Genomic DNA, 18,684 nt, shown 5'->3' on the forward strand with positions numbered 1-18,684 from the left:
ACAACAAAAAGATCTGGATGTCCTGTCATATGTTTTGAACATCCACTGTCTAATATCCATCTGTTCTTCTTTTTCAATGCCTGCAACAGATCAAGTAAAAACTCTTTTTGGTACCCGATCGGGTCCCTTTTTGTTAGATTTTGGAACCCATATCCATTTTGATTTGGGTTTATCTATAATCTTAGAGGAGTACATGGAATTAAAATTAAAATTATAATACTCCTTTTTAGGTTCAGCAGAACCTTTGACAAAAGTGGTCTTTTGATTCGTACAAAAAGGTTTACTATAATGAGAGTAACCAATATCATTCTTGTAAAAAGAGAATTTTTGAGAGGATAGGAGTTTGTCCAGGTTCTCTTTTCCTTTGGTAAACTTGAAAACCGTTTTCATAAGGTTTTCAGTTTTACCTTTTAATTCTGAAATTTCTACTTGAAGATTTTTAGTCTTGGAGCTAGTAGACAAGATTTCAGAAGTAAGCATGAAATTTTTCTCTTTCAACTTAGAATTTTCAATAATGAGTTTTTCATTTTTCTGGGAAAGCTCTAAATTCTCAGATTTTAAAACTTTATTTTTTAGACTCATTTTTCTAGATTCTTCAAATAGTTCTTGAAAAGCATCTAGAAGTTCTTCAAAGGAAAAGTCAGAGGTTTCACTTACAGAGCTTTCTTCTTCCATGAAGCATATGTTTGCAGTTTCGGCTTCATCATCACTTGACTCTTCACTGGTGGATGGTTTTGAATCATCCCATTGAGCATGCAGAGCCTTTTTCTTGAAGAACCTTTTCTTTGGTTCCTCGACTTTAGATCTTCTCTTTAGTAGATCACAGTCATATTTTACGTGACTTGGCTTATTGCATTGATAGCACATGGTGTCTTCTTTAGAATCTTTCTTTTCTTTGTGCTTTTTGGACAGCCTGTTCTTTCTCATGAAGCGCTGGAATCTTCGAGTAAGTAGCATAATTTCAGACTCTTTTTCTGAGTCCTTATTCTCAGAGATGACAAGGAGGGCTAGATTTTTCTTTGGAGATTGTTCTTCTTTCCTTCATATGGACTTTATAGGCCATAAGATTGCCTATTAAGTCGTCCAGAGTAAGCTTGGAAATATCTTGGGCTTCTTCAATACCTGTAGTTTTTTTCTCTCAGTCAGTTGTGAGAGATCTCAAGATCTTTTTCACCTTATCAGTCTGGGAATAGGTTTTTCCTAGAGATTTAAGATCATTGGTGATATTGGTGAATCTAGTGAACATTTCAGTAATGGTTTCATCTTTGATCATCTTGAAAAATTCATATTTTTGAACCAATGATGAGATCTTAGCTTCTTTTACTTTGTTTGTTCTCTTATGAATAACTTTCAGAGAATGCCAAATATCAAGAGAGGAATCATAAATAGATATTATGTTAAATTCATTTTGGTCTATGGCATAGTATAAAGCATTCATGGCTTTTGCATTTAAGTTTGTCATTTTTCTTTCTTCATCAGTCCATGAAGAGTAGTCTGATGTAGGAGAAGAATATGGACATTCTACGATTTTCCATACAGCAAAATCTACAAACTTGAGAAATATGGTCATTCTACATTTCCAGTAGACATAATTAGTGCCATTAAAAAAAGGAGGGCGAGATGAGTGTTGACCTTCGATGTCACGAGCATAAGAGGTTGATGCCATTTTTGTGTCGGAAGACTTGTTATGTCGAAACCAGCAGAACCTGCTCTGATACCAAATGAAATTCCACTAGAGGGGGGTGAATAGTGAAATTTGTTCCAGATCGATAATATAAAAAATATGACAATTAGACACAACACAATAAACACAGGATTTATACTGGTTCGGTCGAGTTACTGACCTACATCCAGTCCCCAAGTAAAACACTTGAGCCTTTCACTATAAAATCTGTGTTACGGGATAAATAGTACAACACCCTCTTCCTCAGAGGTCTACTTCTCTCAACAGAGAAGGGAAACACCCTCTTCCTTAGAGGTCTACTTCTCTCAACAGAGAAGGGAAACACCCTCTTCCTCAGAGGTTTACTTCTCTCAACAGAGAAGGGATTACAACACTTTCCTATAGAACCTTCAAAATGATATGCAGAATATGAATGCAAGTTTGAAGATTCTCTCAGAATGTTCTCTCTTTTGAAAATAGGCAAAATAATCTTTCAGGAAAACACAATATTCTTTTTCTCTTTTTTCTTCACACACTTGATTCTTTTGTCAGAGCGCTTTTCTTGTCTTTTTTTCTTTCTTTTTCTAAACTCTTTTTCAGTGTGTCGAGTAAGAATATTTCTCTTTAAAAGCTCACACATATATTGTGAAATATTATTTTGTCTATATATATATATATATATATATATATATATAGACCTTCAAAAAGTAGTCGTTGCTTTTTAAAATGCTTTGAAATAATTGTCCTTTTGTGATGTGAGATGCCAGGTCATCTCAAAACAACTTTCTATGAGAAAAAGGTGTGAAATGATATGTGTACTATATTGCTTTTTCAAAAAGTCGTCATTCCATAATTTAAAGAATTGTTAAGTAATAAATGTTTGGTGTATTAAATAATGATACTTTCTTCAAGTCGTCATTTCTAAATTTAAATATTTGAGGTACACTATACGTTGGTGTATTATAAATGTTTTTTAATTTGTAATGTGTCTTTTCTTAAATTAATGTTTTGTAGTACATTAGACGTTGAGTTTATTTTTATTACAAATCGTCACTTCTTTGTTTAAATGTATGTAAGTGCAATAAATGCTTGTTTAGTACTTTATTTTACAAATGGTCATTTCTTGAGTAAATAATTTTGAAGTATCATTTAATGCTTACTAAAAGAATGATGACTTCAAATACAAGTCGTCACTTTTTGAGTGAGTGTTTTTGAAATTATATTTAATGCTTAAAATAAAATAAATTCAAATGTCATTTCTTAAATTAATAAAATGATATTTATTTTCTTAAATCGTCATTTCTAAAATGAATGATTTGAAGTTCAATAAATGCTTGAGTAATACTTATATTACAAATAGTCATTTTTCAAATAAATGCTTGTGTATTATGAACCAATACATCTTTTCATAATTTGTCTTTTCTTATATAAATATTTATGTATTATGAATCAAAATTTCTTACGTAAATGTTTGTGTATTATGAACCAATGCATTTTGTCTTTTCTTACATAAATGCTTTTGAAATCATGAGCTTTTATATCTTGTCAAATTATCTTTTTCATAAATGCTTGTAAGAAGTACAATTAATGATTTTGAAATCATGAGCTATTATATCTTGTCAATTTATCTTTTTCATAAATGCTTTTAGGAAGTACAATGATTTGTTTCAAAAAGGTGCTTTTGAAATACTATAATATACATAACGTATCTTTTATGAAAGCTTGACTTTTTGTAAATGAATGGCTTGTATGATTTCAAAGCATATAGTATAATATGAAATATGCATGCTTTTGAAGGTTCTATTACATATGACTCTAAAGAAGAAAAAAATCTTCATCTTGAAGTAGCCGATCTTCTTGGATAATCTTTATGAATGTATGACCCATCAAGTTTTTTCTTCAGAGTAGTATGATTGCATCAAATTGTTGCACTTGATCAAGTTGTTTTCACTCTTCTTAAGTGAAATAACCTTACATCAAATACACGTTAAATATATAGCACATCATATCCAGTCATAAAATAACATATCCAGTTTCAAATATGAAAGCATATCATATTTATCATATCTCATGAAAGCATATCATATATTTATCATGTATCATATATATGCATTATGAAAGCATATCATATATTTACCATGTATCATCAAAACATAGTTTCTCAGCAATGTGAAGGTTTAAATGGTTATTTTGCATCCGAATATTCATGATTTTTGTCATTGGGTTGATTTTAGCAAATTATAAGGTTTTTTAGAAAAAACACATCATTTTTACACTACAATACAATCATTTTTTGTTTAAACAAATTAGATTTTATATATTTATTATTTTGTTCATGATATGATTATAAAAAAAGGCCCTACCTTAATGGGTAGATGGTTGGTTTTTCCTTGAAGTGGCATGAGTTTAAATCCCATTGTTTTGCCTTCTTTCAAAATAGCATTTGACATGATTTTCAAAAAGTTAAAAATAAAATTTTAAGGTATTCAACTCAACTGAGCCGAGTGCACCATGCAGACCGAAAAACAGGATCATTAGCCTGACTTTAAGCTCTTTATATTGGCCCCAAAGGGGTTTGGCTTAGTGGGATGGGACCTAGGCTGCTAGGCAGGTGATCTAGGTTCAAATCCCATGGGCATCTTCCCTTCAACAAGCTGAAGTGTGGCGACTCCCTGGGGCAAGGGGGTAAGCCCACAGAGTTTTACACGGTCAGGACAACGACCATAAGTACGATGGCGCTAGGTCTTTGATTCTCTGTGTAAATTAAAAAAAAAACTCTTTATATTAGCATTAATAACACTCAATTAAAAAACACCCTTGAAAGTAAGGCCATTTTTTGAAAATATGTATTGTAATGCTCTGTTTGGAAACAGATACTCCAACCAGGTTTTTTTTATAAATCACAGTTTTTTTTAAATCTTTTTTAAGACCTGGCCCTAAAGGTATCTTCTACATGTTGGCTTAATATAACAGGTTTTTTTATCACGTTCTTTGTGATTTGTAAGGCTTTTCCAAACCAAATCGTAACCAGATCCAAAACATTAGTATGAGATTTGAGTCAGATCTGGTAGATTCGGCTATAGTGCCAGGTCAAGCCTGACCTGACCCGATTTTCTCTCTATATCTGATGTATAATGCAGATAATTCAAATGCTGCCTGACCTTTAGCAGTGGCGTACATAGCTGAACCCTTTTTTTTCTCCTTTTTGGGTTTTATATGTTCATACCAAATTTCAATTATGGATACTGGTTGGATTAGAACCCAACTCCAACCAGACCCATTGACAGCCCTATTTATGGCCGAAAGTATTAAGAGTCTAGCCTTTATGGTGGGTGCTGTATCATCCCGTGGCTGACGTCATTGCATTGTGGATAACACTAGAACATGAATACCAGGTCTATTCCCACTTGCAAGGTCATAGTGTACCTGATCAAGGGGGGGAATGGCTTAGTGGGGTGCAGTCAGGATTTGATTCTCATGGGTGTCACCCCTCTGCGCAAGCCAATGTGTATCATATGCCCTAGACTCGGAGTTTTAAGCTGCCAGCCAGTGCGACCAGGTCTTCATATGTCAGGTGCCGTTTCTTCGAGTTATAAAAAAAAAAAAAAAACCCAGTTCTTGTTCTTTTTCTAAAAATAACCCCAATTATTGTTCTTTGTTCATTTGTTGAGAACAGACATGCTTGACCACAACTTTTGGTCATTCTTTTTGCATATAAATTTTTTTTTAAAGGCAAGCTGAAGGCCCGTACCAGCTATACAACTATACCATTGAGTTTTGAACTTGCAACCTAAGGCAAGAAGCTACTCCTACCAAACATAGGGATGACAGTCTATTGGGGTAGGGGACAAGGTCTCCACCCCTGCCCCGTCTCAAAATCCTACCCTGCAATCCTCGCACATGTTTTGATTTTAACCTTCATCCCCACTTTTATCCCCATTTCATGTCCTTCATTCTTGGTCCGAACTGGGCGAGGTGGGGCAGGGCTCCATTTTTCCTGGGTCCACTGCCATCTCTAAAGAACAGATAGAGGGAAGCAGATCAGGTCATGCTGAAAATGAGCGTTTTTGCTCATGCGGACATCGTGGCCATCTGTTTGCATTTTGGATGAATGCCACGTAGTTTTGTTGACTTTTGAGCTTTTTAAAATGCAAATCGGATATGGCCACGATGTCAGCATGAGAAAAAATGCTCATTTTCAGCATGACCTGATCTGCTTCCCAAATAGAGGGGACAGAGCGAGGCGAGGATCGAGGACGGGGACCGGGCAGGGCAGGGAAAAACGTAAGTTCATATGAGTTTTGATTTTTACCTCCATCCCCGTTTCATGTCCTCCATCCCCGGTTCAAACCGGAGGAGGCAGGGCAGGGCCCAGTTTCCCCGATCCACTGCCATCCCTAACCAGACAAGCAGAGCAGAGTCCCCGATGGTTACTTCACATATAATTTACCATATGATTATTGGTGAACATATCGCTGGTCTGTTTGATCACCAACCGTCTCCTTTTCTGGTGGCGTGAACATTTATAAAATGCACGGTGAGAAACGTGTAGCAATTCTTCATGGACTTGGACACTCAAAGCCTTGAAGAAACAAACTGTCAAACACCCCTCTTTCTCCTAATAGAAATTCTTTACCTATGCTCACTTTTTTTCTTCTACACCCATTCATACTTTTTCTTTTCTTCTTTTTTTCGGCAGAGAAAAGCTAGGGTTAGTCTGATCCTATCCGTTATACAACCCCCCCCCTTTTTCTTGGTAAGCATTCAAGTCATCTATGAATCTAAGGAAAGACGTGCAGCCTCATTGAGGCAATTGTGCCTGCCCATAATTAATTGTAGGGGTGCTTGTCTGCACGTCTACATGGTTGATTGCATAGTGAGGTGCCCCTCAATTGCCCGTTATCTGTCAACTATATCTGCATGCATGCCACTACAACTAAACTCTAGAATTATGGTATCAAGAAATTTTTTTCTTGGATAAATAAAACAATTTTTGAGCAAATTATTGATATATTTAAAAATTGAAAAACACATAAAAATAAAGAAAACTGTTTAAAAATATCAAAAGTTAAAAGCCTGTTAAAGTTACAATGTATGTCAAGGGGACACGCCGTGTGTCTTGTTGACACGACTGGACATGCTGACATTTTGATAATTTTTTTGAATTTATAACTCTAAGAAACCACTCCCAGCATGAAGACCTAGACGAGCTGGCTCAGCCTGCGGTCGTCAGCAGCATAAAACTCGGACCCCTGCTCTCGGCGCTTATGCTAGTGCAAGAAGGGCAATGCCCATAGGAATCGAACCTCAACTGTCTGTCTAGCAGCCAAGGTCCCACCCCGCTACGCCAACCCCCCTTGGGGCAAATACGTTTGATAATATTTCATGAAAACTTGCAGTGTTAAATAAGGCTGAGATATGTATTGGAAATAAGTGATATTATGAAAGTATAATGATCTATAATTCTTAAACTTAGTGATGATTAATCCAAATTCTTTAGTGATATTTGTGACTAATATGCCCCCTTGCAAAACAACTGTATGAACCGGCTTACAATGTGGACCTAGCCTGCAAAGCCCAGTCCGACGACAGGGTTGCAGGTCTATGCACTACTCATTGAGTCCACCATGCGCTGGGAAAAAACTGCACCTTGGTCTTCAGTCTAAGCCAGTCAGCCATGGTTTGAAATGACTGTGATATACTGAATTATGTAAATCAATTCTTTTTTGTTCTTTTTTTGATTGGCACGCTGGGGGATGACCCTTATGGGATTCAAACCCCTGGGTCATGATAGTGTGATCTTACTAGGGATGGCAGTGGACTGGGGCGGGGACAGGGACAAGGTCTCAACCCCTACCCCGTCTAAAATTCTGCACTTCATCCTCGCCTCCATCCCTGTGTGGATTTTGATTTTAACCTTCATCCCCATTTCATATCCTCAATCCCCGGTTCAAACCGAGCGAGGCTGGGAGCGCCCCCATTTCCCCTTGGTCCACTGCCATTTTTAAAGGAGAGGAAGGTTTACTAAGGGGGATTGGGGATGGAACAAGGCGGGCCGGGGGAAAAGCATAAGTCCATCCCCGCACGGGTTTTGATTTTAACCTCCATCCCCATTTCATGTCCTTCATCGCTGTTCTAAACGGGGTGAGGTGGGGCAGCGCCCCGTTTTCCCCGGTCCACTGCCATCCTTAGACCTTACCATCCAGCTATCTTGTTCGACCCCCTCTAAGTCAGAAACTTAGTCTTGAAGTACTGTGCAAAACCTGCGTCATCATCCATAGGTTAGGTCAGTTAGGCTGCAGCAGACTTTAGGTTAGATCCATATACATTTTGAGAATCTCTTGCCTTAATCAGTTCGGGGTATTTATGAATTCATTAAAAAACGAAAGCAAAAACAAAACCACAATTTAGCTTATTATGCCTTATGATGTTAAATGAGCTGAGCATACCTGGTTCAAACTTTTTTTTTTTGCTCAATGCCTAAGCTTACCTTGTCATGAGCTTGGGCCAAGCTCATTTTAAGAATTATTGTTTGTTGTAAGGAAGGCAACATAAATAACTGATATATATATATATATATATATATATATATATATATATATATTCGATGATCGATAATGTGAGCCAAGCCAAGCCAGTGATCATTCAAGCCTAAGCTCCTAAAAAATAACAAGTTGTTGTTTAACTCTTTGACTAGTAGGGATATCAATGGGTCACATGTAACCCTACATCTGACATGAATCTGAATCCAATTAGTCGGATTCAAAATAACAAGTTGTGGTTTAAGTCTTTGACTAGTAGGAATGTCAATGGGTCGGGAGGAACCCAACATCCGAATCCAATTAGTCAGATTTAGTAGTCAAATTGATTCAAACTCGGTATGCACCAATCCACGATCCAAGGTCCAAACAGATCTCAAAATACGCAGAAACTTTTCACTAAAATGATTCTAAATAGGACTTTGGAAAATAGGGTTTTTGGAACCCGTGTACTTTATTTTTATAGAGATGGTCCAAAGTAAAGTTGTGCATGACTCATACACCTTTCCAACGAATTTAAAATCACTGGATTCAGATCAGGAATGTCTGCTCCACAGACTCAAAACTGGGACTGATAGTCAAATCTGTGACAGGCTCTCCGGGTTCGGTGGATAGCCTGTTCGAAGAGGGTTTTGACTCCTCAGACAATAGAGTTCGCAAAAACTCCCAACAGATGAACTGAAGATCTTATTCAGACCTTTCCAGAAATCTATGGATCGTAATTTTTTAGCAATCTTATGCGCCTCTACTGAATTTTAGAATCTCTGATGAACTAGTTTTTAACTAGCTAACCTGCTAATTGGCCGCGCGAATCACTCCAGATTCGAGTACTCAAATGAGGGTTTCAGAAGAAACTTTGAACTTTACTATGGTCCAAACGAATGTTAACTAACCAGACTAACTTTTGGATTTCGATTTCACAACACACATATTCAGATATTTGAAAATTATGAAGACATACACAAAATGCTCTAACAGTGAATATTATATTCAAACTTAAGAAAAGTACAAAAAGATAGATTTTTTTGGACAACTTGCATGCTGAATCGATTAAAATAAAAAACATAAAAAATTTAGATTTTTGTCTTAGTTTTCTACAAAATCAAACAGATCAGATTTTCATGGAGAGAATCGTGAGAAATCCTCAAAATACGGATCACTTTTCATAGTGTTCTGGATGGGACAGGATCTGACTGATTCTGTTCAACCCACTACTTGATAGAGAATTTTTGGGATTCTGTCGGCCGAATCAAGCTGCAACCTCAAAAACAATGTTGTAGGTACTTGTCTTAACTTTCCATGAAGCCCAAGAACACCAGAATCAGACCAATATCTTAGCAGATACAATCGATTCTTTGGTGTTATCTTTGACAACTCCAAAACTAAGAATCCGATTTTTGTAACAGAAAAACGAAATGGATAAATCTCAATGTTCAGAACCACAAGTGGATTGAAAACCAATTTCAGAACATAAAAATGCTTCTAATATTCATGCAATCACTCAAGAACAATTTATAGCTTTGAACAATATCAAAAATATTAAGATCTAACAAGTTACGCTAAACTCACGAATAATTTATAGCTTTGAACAATATCAGAAATATTAAGATCTAACAAGTTACACTAATGAAACACCAAATAAAACTTGTTATCTTTGTGTAGGCCACATTGGGATATTGCGGTGTAGCAGCAAACTCTAGCCAAATCACTTAAGCAGCAGGATGTTGCAAACCTTTCCAGACTCTATCATCCATGAACAATTTCAGCCACAGCCAGCCACTAGACGAATTCACACCAACAAAGGATTCAACCCCGAATCGAGTTTTAGTCTTCCATCACCAAAATCCTTCACAAAAATCTTTGATGTTGTCAATAGGCAACTTATCATGAACTTTGTTGACTTAACCGAGTTAAATCAGACCAAGTGATAAAAATCCAACTTGTAGAACAGGATCTTAGCTTTCCAACGAGCTAAAGATCATGCAATTTAGACCAGTATCTAGTGAGATACGGCCAAAATACTGAGACTATCTTCAACCTCAAACCTTTTTTCTTCACTCCATTTTCGATTTTTTTTCTTTTCTCAAAACAATAACCACACCAGCTCATGGTCGACCCCCATGAGGGTCTTAAACTCTCAAGAGGGTGCAATGATGATGCCGCCCACTTTCTCCAATCACACACAAGGGAAGTCTTCTTTCAAGGTTGCCACCCACTTGCCCAATGCATGTGTGGGGTTTGAAAAAGAGTAATCATTATGTCTTCAAACAACCCTTTTGACTTTTTACGGTCAAACCATATTCAAATGAAGGTGATTAATGTCTAACCAAGGTGGTTTCATCTATGGCTTGGGTTGAAGTGGATCTTAGATAAGATCCAATGCTTTTGATCTAAAAACCCTTCACGGCATTGGGTTTCTAAATAAATAAAAAAAAAACTACCCTGAGTACCCCATACACCCTCTAGTGCCGCAAAACAATTGTACAACGCATTAGAACTATCCAGATTCGTAAAATCCAGCATATTTAATACGATTCTTTAATATGACAAAATGGAATCGAAAAACAAAATTACAATCTCTCAGAAAATAAATGCAACATAAATCAGAATTTGAAATGTGATATTCAATATGGATTTGGGTTGGCAGAGATACAATTGGACTCAGATAGTCCTGCACGATTGGATCTGCCATGGATCGCATCCTAGATCGGATCTTAGGAATTGGATTTGGATCTAATTCATCTTCAAAGCTTGGATCTTCAGGATGCTCTGCATCATTCCCCCCTAGATCGAAAGGCTTCATCCTCGGAGCCTGGTTCTTCTCAAGTGCAACTCCATGATCCCTGCACCAATTCAAAATATAATCAGCGCAATATCCATCCAAAGTAAATAAAAGAGAACTAAATAGGGCAGAAAATTCTCTATAAGAATGACAAGAATATTTGATGCAATGCAATGCAATGTGTTGAGCAAAAGGAAATTTAGATAAATGCAATGCAAAACTATAGAATCGAAGCTCAAAATCATGTAAAACATTATATTTAATTATCTTACCTTGCATCAATGCTTTACAGATAGTTTCAAAATCTAGATCAACCACAAATAAAATTTGCCTATGAATTATGCTTTTCAATATTTTAAATTTTTCACTAAAAAGTTGGCAGTTATACGACAATTCATAAGTAAGACAATGTAGCAATAATTCAAACTTACTATAAGGATTTATTAAGGATGCAGAATCAACATTATTGACTAAATCATGATGTTTCCAAAATAAAGTTGAGGTATACACTATTGTCATTTCAGCTTTACCCGAATCACATTTAGGGCTCATATGAGGCTCAAAATTGTCTAATGGTGCACTAAGAGAAATTTCAATATTGAAGTGCTTAAGTTACATCAATGCTCTTCTGGAGCCATGACATCTGATATGGACGGGGGTGAGTTTTACAACTTAAGTTCAGTTTGGTCATGACTTCGATCGATATAACATTCTCGCAACATCTAGAATCAATAATGAATCTGCAAACCTTTCCATTTATGGTGCAAGCAGACTAAAAAATATGCGTTTGAAGCCAACGGGCACTCAATTCTTAACGTGAAGCTAAGCATATTCTCCTAAAAATGAGAGCTTCGCCTCTATCTGGCAACAACACTTTTTCCACGTACTCTTATTCGGGTTCTTTCTCAAAATCTTCAAGATCTTCATCATAAACGGGATTGTATTCGGGATCCAATCTAGAATCATTCTCAACATACGATACTTCAATGAACATGGCCTTGCCACGACACTCAGTGGACTTATGACCCGGCTTCGCAGAAGTATAACACTTGATGGGGTTATTAGAACTAGAAGTTTGAGCTTGAGTTTCTACCTGAGCATTCTGACTCGTAACCCTAGATGGGTTATTCACATTCGGGTGTTAGTAGGGTGGTTCAACCTTTTCACTTGGGATTACTGGGGCCCGCACTGGGAGTCTAGTAGTCTGACTAGATTTCGCCAAGGTCTTTCGCTGAGTAGACCTTTCCCATTGACGCACTTTCTGATGAAATCACGAAAATCTTCAGTATATTAATCCATTGGCCGGGTTCCTTGCTTTAGACTTTGATACTTATGATATAGTTCTCTGTGATAGTTCAGAGGGAGGAACTGAGCACGCAGCTTTTGCTCCATGTGTTTCAAGCGCTCAATTGAGGCACGACCCTGATGTCTGCGTGTTTGTTTGAGTTGTTGCCACTAGGCTGCAACTCAACCCTTCAATTTGAGGGATATCAATTCCACACAAAGATCTTCTGGAACTTATTTAAATTCTAGGATGTCGTGAACTTCGCTAATCCAATCTAAGAACTCTTCAAGAGTTCCAGTTCCCTTAAACTCTGGGATTTCAAAACGAAGACCAGAATTCTAATGTGATCTTCTCGGTTAGAAGTTATCTCTTCTTTTCAGGTTATGACGATTTGACTCAAAGTCATCGTCAGAATTGAAAGATTGGGTCTCGCGTGTTCCTCATGAACCGTGTGGACTTCGCTCTGATCGTTGTTCTTGTGTTCTCGCACTTTCGGTCCGTTGACGAGTTAATTCTTCAATTTGGCACCTAGCTTCGCCAAGTTGCCTTTGAAGATCTTGAACTTCGTAACATTGGTCACGATCATCTCTTCCCTTATTAAGGCTATTTTGACCCCAACCTCCTATTCGACCCGCCATGGTGAATGATACTTTAAAAAAATTGATTTCCCAACACACCGGAACTCATGTCAGATTAAGAAATCCGGCAACCATCGCTTTGATACCAAAATGATGATGCATGACCTTTAGCAGTGGTCAATGATGATGCCGCCCACTTTCTCCAATCACACACAAGGGAGGTCTTCTTCCAAGGTTGCCACCCTCTTGCCCAATGCATGTGTGGGGTTTGAAAAAGAACAATCATTATGTCTTCCAACAACCCTTTTGACTTTCTACGATTAAACCAGATTCAAATGAAGGCTATTAATGTCCAACCAAGGTGGCTCCATCTATGGCTTATGATGAAGTGGATCTTGGATAAGATCCGAATGATGCTTTTGATCTGAAAACCCTTCACAACATTGGGTTTCTAAATTGGAAAAAAAAGAAAAACTATCTTGAGTACCCCATACACCCTCTAGTGTCGCAAAATAATCCTACAGGGCAATAGAAATATCCAGATCCGTAGAATCCGGAACCTAAAATAAATAAATAAATAAAATAAAAACATATTTAATATGATCTTTAATATGACAAAATAGAATCGAAAAACAAAATTACAATCTCTGAGAAAATGAATGCAACATAAATCAGAATTTGAAATATGATATTCAATATGGATTTGGGTTGGTAGAGATCCAATTGGACCCATATAGTCCTGCACGATTGGATCTGTCATGGATCGCATCCTAGATCGGATCTTGGGAATTAGAATTGGATCCAATTCATCTTCAAAACTTAGATCTTCAGGATGCTTTGCATCACAAATCCATATCCGACTTGAAATCAGATTCTTGGTATGGATTTTTTCATTGAAACCTGACCCGTATTCGATTAAAATCCAAATCCAACTAAAACCCAAACCTGATTACATATAAATATTGGGTTTTAAGCTAGTAGGATCCACATTTGGTTTTAATTTTTTTTTTATTTGACTATGATTCCAATTTGGTTTATCTTTTTTCAATTATTCGCAATGTCATAAGCAATATCATAACAACCAATCGCATGTTAACAGTGAGTGGGCCCCATGCAAATCAACTTCATGTGATTGGCATGGCGATGTTGCTTATCAGATTCTTCATGTATGGATCCAAATTCCTTTAACTTGGGCTTAATCCAACCAGCTTGAGTTTGATTTGGTTTTATTCACGAGCTTTGTATCTAAATTTTGAATAAATACATTCACAATAATTGGCATCATTGATCTTTTAAAGAAGCACATCGGAGTGCATGGGATGCTCACGAGCATGCAAATTTCTCATGGGCATCACTAGTCATGCGTGAGGCTTGTTCTGGCAGCCCGCCTGTGATGAGTGCACAAGCAGTCGAAGATCGATATAGTCAACTACATGTCCAAATAAACATCACGGACCTTAGAGAGCATCGAGGTAAATATGACCATGTATATATGATTTGTGTGGTTTGTTTTATGATGATCAATGGCTCGTGAGTGATTTTTTTGGTATATATATATATATATACAAGGAAGAGTGTAATGGTGAAGGGCATATTGGTGGACGCCCTTCCCGCATCAAACGAGTGGATGCGCATCTGCTCAAAAAGTCTTTAGCGGGTGGTCTTTATTGCCGCTGCTAAAAACCAATCCTTCAGTTCGTATTAGGTCTTTAGTGGCATTAGTAAATACTCTTTTTCTATGCTTTGATCACCCGTGTGATCGTCAGATGGTGGTGTCTACTGTTTGGGCCTCCATTAAACCTCTCTCTTTCTATATATATATCTTTGTGTGTGTGTGTATAAAAGAAAATTAAAACATGTAAAACTAGCGAAATATGTAAACTGGTATGAACCAAAATTTTCATAGGTTATTTTGCAAATCTAACCCTACATATGCATTCGGCGTAGCTCATTTGCTTGAAATTGACTATTGAATCATCGTAATCGAATCAAGAAATGTGATTTTTTTATGTTTGCATATTTTTAAATATTTTAAGTCTTTGATTCTTAAGCTTTAAAAGATCCTTCTGACTCTGTTTCTATAAAAATCATGCATCTAGATCGCATCCTAGATCGCATCCTAGATCGGATCTGGGAATTAGAATTTGATCCAATTCATCTTCAAAACTTAGATCTTCAGGATGCTCTGCACCACAAATCCATATCCGACTTGAAATCAGATTCTTGGTATGGATTTTTTCATTGAAACCTGACCCGTATCCGATTAAAATCCAAATCCAACTAAAACCCAAACCTGATTACATATAAATATTGGGTTTTAAGCTAGTAGGATCCACATTTGGTTTAAAATTTTTTTTTTCATTCGACTCTGATTCCAATTTGGTTTATCTTTTTTCAATCATTCACAATGTCATAATCAATATCATAACAACCAATCACATGTTAACGATGAGTGGGCCCCATGCAAATCAACTTCATGTGATTGGCATGGCGATGTTGCTTATCAGATTGTTCATGTATGGATCCGAATTCCCCTAACTTGGGCTTAGTCCAACCAGCTTGAGTTTGATTTGGTTTTATTCACGAGCTTGTATCTAAATTTTGAATAAATACATTCACAATAATTGGCATCATTGATCTTTTAAAGAAGCACATCGCAGTGCATGGGATGCTCACGAGTATGCAAATTTCTCATGGGCATCACTAGTCATGCGCGAGGCTTGTTCTGGCAGCCCGCCTTTCCGCCCAACCTTGCACGCAATGCTCCGTGGGGACCGCAAGTGCCAAAATGCAATATACTTCTCGTTTGGTGCATCTTTGAAACTCGATGCTCTCTAAGGTCTGTGATGTTTATTCGAACATGTAGTTGACTATATCGATCTTCGACTGCTTGTGCACTCATCACAGGAAGGCGATACACTCGTCTCTCGTAGGCTTGAAGGTTCTTTGTACTGACAATTGACATTGTCCCATTCTATTAACTCGTTTGACTCTGTCGCTTTTGATATTCTGTTGTGCTAAGCATACATGGAATATGCATGACTCTGATTTCGCTTTTGTTAGGCTTACGTAACTCCTCGCCTAAGACAAGTTGTGTGATGCATCGTCCAGATAATCTGTCAATCTTCCTCTCTGCACAAGTCAGAAAGACGCAAAAAAAAAAGGTCGTGACAATTGCGGGTCATAATCGAAACTCGGGTAAGGACTTCTTAATCACTGTATAAACTTTCAAAAATTATACCTGGGTCCATGTATTAATTGGACTTTTGGGTCCGAATAAGGCTCTTAATTGGATCTTCTTATTTGACACCAATGGCGTAGCTAGGATTCATGTGAGGGGGGGGGGGCAAACAGGGGTGTAGCAAAAAAAAAATATTTGTGTGATAGTTGGAGGTTTTTTGAGATAAAATAAAAAATGGCTATAATTATTAATAAAAATCTATTTCATATGGACAAATCAAACTATTTGCTGCAGTTAGGGCTGGGCTGGGCTACAAAAATGGATAAAAATCTATTTCATATGGAATCAGGGCTGAGCTAGGACTGGGCTTTAAAAAAAAAATTTAACTGTTTCGGGAGGGAGGACTGGGCTATAGCCCAGTCCTGCCCCTCCTAGCTACGCCTTTGTTTGACACCATAACTGAACCCTATAGGGTTTGGTCCAGATTGAATCTGGGTAGACCCAACCCGTTGACAACCCTAGTTTTATTAAGTAAAAATAGTAGTACCACTCGGGCTAAGTGAAAGAAGGCAAGGTGGTCTAAGTGAAAGAAATGAGAGCCCACTAGGGCTCTACTGAGTTGACCATAGGTCATGAGTTTGAAACCCATAGGTGCGCAGACTGAAACTGGGTGTGCTCCCTGATCGGTGAGGAAGACAGAGTTTTATGCTAATGAACTTGAAGAGTAAAATGATTTTTTCTTTGATTTTTTTTTATAAAGTCAAAAAAATAAAAAATTTGTGTATATGTGTGTGTATTTCAAAACTAAAAATAAATATATATTGATTCTAAACCATGATATGAAAATATTTGCTGCAAATTGTTTGTATAGAATAAACATATAACCAATCTTTTTTTTTTGCGGGGGGGGGGGGGGGGAGGTAAATATGATTTGTGTGGTTTGTTTTATGATGATCAATGTCTCGTGAGTGATTTTTTTGATATATATATACAGGGAAGAGTGTAATGGTAAAGGGCATATTGGTGGACGCCCTTCCCGCATCAAACGAGTGGATGCGCATCTGCTCAAAAGGTCTTTAGCGGGTGGTCTTTATTGCCGCTGCTAAAAACCGGTGGTGTCTACTGTTTGGGCCTCCATTAAACCTCTCTCTCTCTCTCTCTCTATATATATATATATATATATATATATATATATATATATATATATATATATATATATATATGTATAAAAGAAAATCAAAACATGTAAAACTAGCAAAATATGTAATCTGGTAAGGTTATTTTGCAAATCTAGCCCTACATATGCATTCGGCGTAGCTCATTTGCTTGAAATTGACTATTGAATCATCGTAATCGAATCAAGAAATGTGTTTTTTTTATGTTTGCATATTTTTAAATATTTTGAGCCTTTGATTCTTAAGCTTTAAAAGATCCTTCTTAGTCTGTTTCTATAAAAATCATGCATCTAGATTGCATCCTTACAGTAAAATTTAAAAAAAAAATAAAAAGCCTATAAAAATCTTGGTTCTTTTATATTATTTTAGTTACCCCATATATATATATATATATAAAAGGGTGGTCGCCCATCGGAAAACCACGTGGTTTAAGAACTTCTCTTTCATTTTTTAGTTTCTTTCAGTTCTATCCTTCATGTTTCCGTTAGAAGAAGCTGTTTCTTGAATCACATGTATGTCTGATTTTTCAAAATCAACAACCACCCAATTTCAATATTCAAAAGTTTGTATTTTCACGTGAAAAAACAAATACGATCAAAGACAACATTTTCTCTCTTTTATCATACGGCACACATCCATAGGAGCCTAAGACAATATTTTCCCCTAGTTGCTAGCTTCACGACTCACGAGTCGGAGCTGTCAACGAGTCCGTTTTAAGTCAAAAGCGAGCTACCTTGAGGTTGATAATCACACACCCCCCCCCCCTTCCCAAAAGTCACCATTCCTGCGCAATTAAGCCGCATGACAAGCGCACCACACCACAAACAGCGGGCCCACCAATCCCCCCACCGTACCCACCACGTGTCCAAATTTCATTAGCCATCCCGGCTACAACGAATCATTTCGTGCCACGTTCTCGAGCGCGGGCCCGCATCGACGTGTTACGGAGAGCCTCCATTCGTCCAGGTCATCACGGTGACGTCATCAGATAATGTTTGTCGCGATGCCCGAGAAAGGAGGCCGTGGCGGTCGAAGAGGAGGAGGTGAGATAAAAGCGGGAAGTCCACGTGGACTTCACGGCGTGATTGACGGACGTTAACGTCGGCGTCACGGGGCGTCTTCTCGCTGACGTTGACTTGCTTGACGGCGTTTAGCCGACAAGGAAGCGGAGATCACGACGGGAAGAGGGAAGGAACAAAACCAAAGGCGAGGAGAGGAGGTTTTACATCCCCATGGGCACGTTCCTTTCCTCATTGTAATTATACGGGAACCCCTCCCCCCCCTTTTTGGTTTAAAGAATGCTGAATAACTCTTTCCCTTGTTTTCATGAATTCATTATTATTCTAAAAACGCCTCTGCAAATCATTTTAACATTTTATCTGTGTTTTTGGTCAAACGATTCGATGTTATCTGATATTCGACCCAAATCTCCAAATCCGAATCTGTTTTAGTTGAATTCGGTAGTTGAAGAAGACGGATTC

This window comes from Nuphar pumila, chromosome 13 (genome assembly GCF_984573655.1).
Source record: "Nuphar pumila chromosome 13, dmNupPumi1.hap1.1, whole genome shotgun sequence".
NCBI lineage: Eukaryota > Viridiplantae > Streptophyta > Magnoliopsida > Nymphaeales > Nymphaeaceae > Nuphar > Nuphar pumila.